The sequence below is a fragment of the Lutra lutra genome, chromosome 9, assembly GCF_902655055.1.
Source record: "Lutra lutra chromosome 9, mLutLut1.2, whole genome shotgun sequence".
Taxonomy (NCBI): domain Eukaryota; kingdom Metazoa; phylum Chordata; class Mammalia; order Carnivora; family Mustelidae; genus Lutra; species Lutra lutra.
The window spans coordinates 133,542,704-133,551,497 of record NC_062286.1 but is presented as its reverse complement, the minus strand read 5'-3'; the positions used below and the strand labels follow the sequence as shown (position 1 = coordinate 133,551,497).

The following is an 8,794-nucleotide window of genomic DNA, read 5'->3' as shown; positions in this document are numbered from 1 at the left end:
AAAAAAAAAAAGATAAATTTCTGACTGTAGCATAGCTTATGGAACTCGTAGTACCTTTTACATTTGGGGGAAGGCATATTTTGAGCAAATAAGCTTAAGATCAAGTTGATTGTCCTTTGCAAGTAAAAGGAAGAGACCCCTCTAAGTTATTTAATAAGCATATTTATTGAACAGTATTCTTAATTAAATTTTCCTGGCTTAATTTGGATGCTAAAGAAATTTAAAATCTGCTTTTTCCCTTGCATTTCTAACAGATCCTACCAGAAATTAATACCAGACTATAAAACCTTTGGTGTCATTTTGAACATTACCTGCTCCCATAGTTGAATCCATAGGACACATTCCAATAAGGACCTCTACTATTCTGTTTCCCTTTTACAGAGCTGTGTAGCCAGCCAGCACACCAGGGACCCACCTTCCTGGGGGAAATGACTTCTTTCATCATTAATAGTAACTAGAAAATTCATCACTGTTTGATGTAGAATTACCTAACATAATAGAAATATAATACCCTTTTTTGGTTGTTGAGTGTTTAGATTCTCTTCTTCTTCATCTAAACCCAAAGTTTTTATTGTCGAGTATGTGGAGCAGAGATTAAGTAAGTACCTCAGAGAACTCACTAAAGTATTGCCTTCTCAAACCCCAGGAGAGTAGATTGCTATCTTTTGCCTTTTTAATCTTTTTGATTCTTAATTCCAGTCACAACACTGTCACTACTGGAATTGATAGTAGAGAAAGCATTTGAACAGGAAGACATTCATCATGTAGCAGTTATTTAGAAAAGAATCTGAACTATTTAGATGGTATTTTTTTAGTAAATCTAATGATTTAAGCACTAAAAATCTTAAAACATTTATATGTGAACTTAGCATCTCTCTTTAATTTTTAAATTAGGTCAAGGATGAAATCCAGATGTTTTTCCTTTGTATTTATTTGTATTACCACTCTATGAAATCTAAGTATATCTAAGGACAACTGAACTTGTGATAAATTCTGCTTATTTCATAGTTGCTTTTGCCTGTCTTCTGTAACATGTAATGAGATTCTTCATCTTTGTTTCTCTAAATCAAATGCTTTGGTGCCACCACCACCACCCCCCTTTTTTTTTAACTTCTCCAGTTCTTGTTTCCCCTTGAAATACTGATTTGGCTTTCAGAAATTAATGAAATTCTGTGTTGGATGAAATGGCTTGTTTAAACTTGCTAACTGAAGTCTTCACTGAGCTATGTGTAACCACAACTAGTACTACTTTCAATTACATCTGAATCTTTGGGGATGTTAAGTATGATTTGAAACTATTTTAACTTGAAATTTAGAGAAGCAGCCAAAGATCAGTTATTCACAGAGCACACACTTTAGGAAAACAGGCTTGGTTAATCCTTCCTGATGGTGTTCATGACTCTTCAGTATGTTTAGCTAATGACATACTCTCCGATGCACTCTACTCCAAAAGGTGGATTCAGAAACGAGGTAATGTGTTGGTTGGGATTGACCTAAGTTTGCACAGACTGTCCATGTGCTAGCTTGTGCTGTCCAGATTGTGGTACCACTAGAAGTGTCCCTGGGACCACAGTTGAAGTGTAGTTTTTGAGCATCTTGTGGAGGTCCATCAGCAACATCATTTCTCATCTTTCGGCTTCACGAGTCCGGTGGCCCCACACGCTAGGGTTCCCATTTGTTTTCTTCAGGCCAAAGAGAAGAGCCCATCACCAACCTGGAAGACTGTCAGCCCCTGTGCACTAAGTAACCCGCCCCACCGGGAAGGAACCAGGGCTCCATGAGCTCGTGGCTTATTTCCAGTCGGTGTGTGAAGCACGAGGCCCTCACACCTCATATAAGGCAGGAGGCATCGCGCACAACCGGCCAGGTGTCCCTGCCCTTCCCGCTGCTGCCCGGCGGGTGAGAGCGCAGGCCTCCCAGCACGTGGAGCCGCTGGGCTGCCCGCACGCCCCCTCCCGCCAGATGTAGTCCAGGCCCAGCTGGGCCCGCGCAGGGATCCCCAGCACGGCCACCTGACTGAGTGCAGGGCGTGCTGCGGCCCGCTGCTGGTGCCTCCGCCGCCGGCGCTGCGGCCAGAGGAAGGCGCCCGCCGTGCACACGGGCCCTGGAAGCGCACTGCGGCCATTATCCGCGGCGCCTCCTAGTGGGTCAATGGCAAAAATCCTCTTGGTTCTCGCGAGAGCTCCCCCTCTGTGGGGATTATATAATTTCCCTTAGGTGGGTGTGCTGGGACCACCCTCCCCCCAAAAAAGTTAGGTGCGAGCACAGGTGGCAGTGAGAGAGTTGTCCCTTGGGGACATGGGGGGGAAGGGGTACTATCCCCCACTACCCCCCCTACTTAGCTGGACAATGAGTCCTCTTATGCTAATGAGGTATTTACGTCACTTCCGCTCTTTCTCGGCCGCCATTTTGGCTAGGGCAGGTTCGGGGACTCGCTCCGAGGCGCTTGTATTGTCTGCTGAGGGGAGACGCGGGATCAGCCCCCTCCCCCGCCCGTTGCCGCTGCCGCCTCCACCGGCCCGGTCTCCCCTCCGCCGCCCGCCGGGATCCATGAGCTGAACTCCCGCCCCCCCGGCCGCCGCCATCTTGTGCCCCCTCCCCCTCCCGCGGGCAGCGCTAAGGGGGATTTTGGCGTCTCCTCAGACACAGCTCCCTCTCTCGGTCCCCGCTGCTGAGGAGCGAAAGGAGCGCGGCCGCCGCCGCCGCCCGCCTGCCCGCACCGGTGAAGCCGCCTCTCCCACACCCTCCGTCTCCTCCCTCCGCCCCTCCTTTGTCTGCACCGCTCGACGACGCTGCCGCCGCCGCCCGCGCGGGGTCTGGAGGGAGCCGCTCGCGCCGCCACCGCCGCCCGCCGCTCTGCTGCGCCCGCCGCGCCCCCCGGCAGCAGCCGCGGCCGCGGCGCGAGCCGGAGCCCGCCGAGCCAGAGCGCGACGAGGCCCCGGGCGCGCCCTCGCCGCCGCCACCGCCGTGCCGCCGCCATCCGCCCGCCGCCGCCGCCGCCGCCGCCCGGCCCCCGAGCACGCCGGCCCCGCGCGCGCCTCGAGGCCGAGTCAAGGTAAGCCCCGGCAGCCGCCGCGCGCCGACCCCGCGGCCCGGCCCCGCTCCCGCCGAACCGGCCCCGCGGGTGCATTGTTGTTCCCACTGCCAGCTCTCCAGCCGCACACGCTCCTTTGCATACTCTGGTGCTGACGGGACGCCCGACCCGGCGCGGACCGCTACCCGGGCTCTGCTCCGGGGTCCAGGCGCCTCCTCCTGCAGCCCGACCTCCCTTCCCCGCCCCGTGAGCCCGCCGAGGCCAGCAGCCAGCCTGGCCCCCGGAGCCTGTGCCGCTGATGGCATCTCCCTCCACCCCGCCCCCAGCAAGAACAGAGCTGCTCCCATCCCTGGAACTAATCCCTTCCTCCCGCTCCCCCCCCCCCCCCCCCCCCGCCAAACGAGCCCCCCACGCACACCCCCAGTGCCTGGGACGAGCCTTCTGCCAGGTCTACCCACCCTTAGCTGGGGGGGGGGACAGATTGGGGGGCGGGGAGCATGCATGGCACGGAGTGGAAAGTGTTTGCCTCCGCCGTGCAACCCTTCCTCCCCAACATACCAGCTACCCTCCTGTCCTAAGCACGGAGTCCACCACCACCCCTTTTTCTCAGTCGCAGCTGCCTGGTCAGCACGACCTCTTACGAACATTCTGAGCCCCAACTTTGCAGTAAGATGGTAAAAAATGGAAATCCAGAAAGCTGCGAGAAGATTTTCTTTTTTAATGCAATGAATGGGGAGGAGTTCTTTGAGCACCCTTTTATTCACCTCTCTTTCCTCTGGGCTGCCTGCCTGCCCTCCCCTCCCCCCCAACCTGGATGCCTGTCTGCTGGAAAAGGCGCGATTGCTTCTCTTCCTCTTCTGCCCAAGATCAGGCGCTAAGGTCTAGTAGCCGTTTTAGGCACACATGTACCCGCGCTGAGTCTTCTTGCTGTTCTTGCGCTCACCGGCCGCTCTGAGCAGTTCTTGCCGTCGCCCCGTTTCTCACACAAAGGCTCAGGAGGGAAAAAGAACCGAACTGTTTCCCGTGTTTGCCATTTTAATGCTGTCCATCCACACACCCAATTCCTATCCCTGATGCTTCTCGTGCCAGTGTCTTGAACCTTCAGAGGGGAGAGGGGGCAACTCCTGGGTAGCTTGATACAGTTTCTTTATAAATCTGCATTGTTGCTTCTGGTTTGTGGCCATCAAGAAAATACCAGCCCCCACCCAAAATGCACCGCAGCCAAGTCGGCTAAAGGCGATGAGTGTTGGAGTCAGTAGGGGGCGCATTCCCTGCACTGGGTAAGGCTGCAGAGGGGGGAAGGGCCCCAGAGCTAGAACAGGATGTGCTTCACAGCGCCTTCTACAGACCATGGGGAAATGGACCCAGCAAGACACACACTCTCGCACTCTTAGTTGGTGAGCTGACAGCAACATGGCGAAGGATTAACTGAGTCAAGAGCGGTGATTTTATTTCTTTTAAAGAATCCACCCTGCGTTTTAGAAGTTCTCTTTTTACTTTTTCAAAACTGTTGACCCTCAGACAATCCACATTTGTTCTTGGCACATCATTGGTACACAGATTTCCTATTCTTTGGAATTCTGGAATTCTTCCACCTTAAGCTTTGAATGTGTCACCATGTCTTTCGAAGGTCAGATGGTAAAGGGGAAAGTTTAAAACCTGAGAGTTACGGGTTTGGGGGTATTGCTGATTACCTCCTTTCTTCATGGCCCACATCTTTCCAACTCTTTGAGAGTTAAAAATCATCCTTGCAAGATGCTAGATTTTAGTGGGGTAGTAATTTTCATAAGCATGTAGATGGGTGTCCTGATTTGCAAAGCCTTGTTGGTAAACATTAAACCCACGTTGAGTTCTTCATGGTCAAACTCAACAGAGTTGATTGTAAAATTTTCTTGTCTTCCAACTTTGGACTTGTAATTGCCATTCATTTTCTTAGTAGCCAACCACCTTTGCAAAAGCATTGACACCGGTCTTCTGTGAGCACCCACCTTCTTAGGGTGTGTTGATTTCTATAGATTTTACTCCTCTTGTTATTTCCATAGGTGTGAGATGCACAGTGCGAAACCTAGGCCCCAGCTTTTGCACCATGATGCACAGGGTTGTACTTTTTGTACTGAACTGATAGGTGGCCTAGTGGTTATGCCCTGTACTACCATTTTGAGGATCTGGACTCCGTTCCTGCCTTGCTCTTTGGACCACATTGTCAATTCACACCGGTGGGTATATTCATTTTGGAGGGTGGGAACTGCAGCAACAGGGAAGCCAGAGACTTCTTCCTCCTTGGTCACCACCAAAGCCAACACTTCCAAAATTTCAGCCTAGCCACATTCCTCAAGGAACCGGTTAGAGCTGGTTGCAGTCATGGGTTCTGAACAGAGAAATGGCTTATGGCTTGTTTAAGAGAAAATTTAAGTTGCTAATACTGTTTTAATCATTTACATTCTGCACTCTTGTGTATAAAGTATGTTAAGTTCTCAGTTATTGCTATCTAGATGACCCAATCTCAAGAGTTGCTAAGCTTCTGTAAATCTTACTGATTCTCTGATCAGAACAGGCCTTTCCATGAACATGTACTTGATACCAATGATTGATAGCGGTTGTTGATACTTGGGGAACTTGTAAGACTTTGTTGCAACTATTTTATATAGATACACCAAGGTAAATTTATGGGGAATTGAATGGGTGTATTCTTTGATACATAGTTAACCAGTTGGTGCTTAAGGGAGAATTTTCCTGGAACATTTGCTACTAAGTAACATTTTGGTGAGTGAAAAGGAGGCAGCTTGGTTCAGGTATTCTGATGGAGACTTAACTATATTGGTTTTGAAATTTTTTAGTAAATGCAACAATCAGATTTTAAATCTAATTGGTAATATTTATAATATTTAAATATTGCTTAGTATATGTTAAATGGAAATAACTTTTTGACCTGTACTTGGTCTTTGATATATAGTTATATGAGTTTTTAAATGAGTAATTTGGAAACAACTTATTTGAGGTGCGTTTGAGATGAATGAAATTTGTGAAGGTCCTTCTGTTTGATTTGGCAAATTATACATAAGATACAGTGTTAACTGATACCCTTAGTGGTAATAGCCATTTTCCCCCTACAGGAAAACTTGCTGTGAACTCTTAGCATGTATTTTGCAGTTTCAAGGTTTCCTGGTTTGGGCATCAAAGTGAGTGAATGAACGAATAGTGAAACAGTTGGGCTTGAAAGCTGAAATTTAGGTAAACTGTGAGAGTTCATTAAAAGAACGGTAAAAAGCCTCTACTAACCAGAGGGTGGGGATGGGTATTCTGTTTAATTGAACTTTAAGTAGAAATTCCTTCTTTATCTTGGCCACTGTTGAAAATTTCCTAAAAGTACTTTATCAGAGGCTACTAGACATTGAATTAATTAAATCTTTGATTTTGGTTCTTAATGTCTCTGTATAGAAAATATAGGAGACTGGGCTCTGAATCTCTAAAGACGTCTGGCCCTGCCTGTCCTGGACGTCATTGGTTGTAAACATACCCACTGTGAATTTGTTTTGCTTAAATTTCTCTTTTTTTTTCCTTAAACCAGAGTGCAGGAAAAGTTCTAATACTATTTATATTAAAAATAAAACGTCACCATGTTGAACAGATTAAGTGTCAAGTAAGTTCTCAATTATTGTTATTTTGATGACCCAATCTCAAGAGTTGCTAAGCTTTTAAAAACCTTAAAGATTCTTTGATCAGAATAGGCCTTTTCATGAACATGTAGTTGCTACCAGATAATCAGCTTAAATTGGCTTTTACCAAGTAAAAATGACTTCTGTTTTTTGTTCTAACATATATGAACAAGTTTATTACTTCAATTTGATTATTAAAAGTAGAATTAAATAAAGTGCACAATGTGTTAAATTGTTGCTTTCCTTGTAACTTCACAAAATTTGAAAAATACTACTAAACATAATTTCTGGTATTGAAAATTTTAAGTATTCAGCAATCTGTTGGTTGATACATTTAAGGTGATGTACACATGCTGACTACATGTTTAATTGTGGAAATTAATGAAGAAGATAGAGCTGATGAGTTACAAAGGAGCAAGTAGGGATCAATACTTGGCTAGAGAGAAAAGAAAAATCTCAGTATCAGTAGTATTTTTGTCTTTTGGGAACTATATATAAATAACAAAATTGCATAAGTTGTAATAGACTTCGGCAGGTTGACTCCATCAGTTGGTGTGTACATATATACACACATAAAATAACTCACTTTTTTAGAGTTGGAAATAACTGTAACTAAATACAGAGTCCCACCATCAGAGATGTGGTTGGGAAACAGTACATTTAACTACAGAAAAAATGTCGGAATTAGATATTGCAGTTTTTCTTTAAATAACCTATTAAAATCTTAGATAACTTACAAAATGTTGTCAAAGTAGCCAAAAAAAATGGAAAATTTTGTGAGATTAGAAACTAATTTGTAGTTTACACCAAGATGCCCGATACTGCTGTGTAATAATCTACATGTTCATCCTAAACTTCCAAAAGGGCTCTTACTTTTTTACTTTTACTTTATGTCTTCCAGAAGATAAAATATTTCCCATGGGAGTTTAACTTCCATTTATTTGCCTAAAAGGCATGAACATTAAGTCAAATGTTGTTACCCTAAGTAAATAATTTAATTATAGTTAGACTCACAGAGCTTGACATGTTATTAGCATCCTGCACACTTCTAGTGAGCTTGTGGTGTTAAGTCTAGAACAAACGCCGTATTTTGCTGATGTGTATCACTGTCATTTCTACATTTTATGTTGTTAGTTTGGATACTTGACATTTGAAACTGGTGAGAACCAAAGCCCCACACTAACTGAATTGATACTTTGAATGTAGAAGCTGTTTCTTGTTTACTCATTGGCACTTGCTGCCTTAATCATTGAGATACTTTATAAAAGAAGCCATCCTTGTTTTGCCCAGCGTGAGTGGCCACTGTTCCATCGTGACTTCATGATTTTTATATTGTTTGTTTGCCTGATCCTGTTAATTACAAAGTAAGGGGAAGGATGATTGTGCTCCCTCAGTCTTTCTGTGTCCTAGTACTCCTTAGACCTGTGTTTTGGTTGTGACCTACCTTTGCTATCTTGCAGTTAAGGAGTCCTCTTAAATGAGAATCCATATTCTGTTCCACTGGAAGAAGGCTCTCCTCATATATGATCAGGCTTCTCAGATTGGGATATATATATCAACTTGATTATAACGTGATGTTTTGTCTATATTAGGAAGTCACACATAAAATGTGAGCCAACTCTATACAGGAACTGTTTTGATTGAGGGCACACATTTTCTAATCAGTGTAAAATGCAAAGTTCTTTTCACTATTTCAGTTCTGGGTTCTCTCATCTCCATGTTTGCATTCACTTGTCCTCTGGTTGTAGTTCTTTGGAAATGCATGCTCAAGCTTCCTTGCTTTTATTGATCCCTAGCTTAGTTCTAAGACCACAGCTTGAGAAATAATATTTCCAGAATTGCAGCAATGTTCCAGAAATAAAGGTGTGAAAATTAAGAGGAAAGCCTAAGTGCTTTTGATAGAGTTTACTAAGGAAGACTGCCCTGAACATGTACTGCAGTTTAAGATTTAAGGTTTAACTCCAAAACATGCACATAATCTGTAGGAGGCTCATGCATTGTTTGACCATCCCTTAGAATTAAAAATAAATCCCTACACATCCTAACTCCCTCTCCAGTAAGGATATAGATTTGTAATTGAGTCACTCAGCTGTTTGTCTTTATG

General features: G+C 45.2%; 1 protein-coding gene across 4 annotated transcripts in view; it reads left to right on the top strand.

Moving 5' to 3' along the window:
- The window catches only part of ADNP (activity dependent neuroprotector homeobox), a 35,979-nt gene that overhangs the window by 846 nt on the left and 26,339 nt on the right, over positions 1 to 8,794 (top strand). The window contains exons 1-3 of one of the 4 annotated variants that reach the window (XM_047746707.1): positions 2,284 to 3,055; positions 5,077 to 5,250; positions 6,603 to 6,674. The exons of 1 other annotated variant lie outside the window; for it this stretch is intronic. The gene's annotated coding sequence lies outside the window, so the exon portion shown is untranslated. Of the gene's footprint in view, positions 1 to 2,283; positions 3,056 to 5,076; positions 5,251 to 6,602; positions 6,675 to 8,794 lie in introns of those variants that run through there. 2 more of the 4 variants (XM_047746705.1, XM_047746706.1) reach the window with 2 other exon arrangements.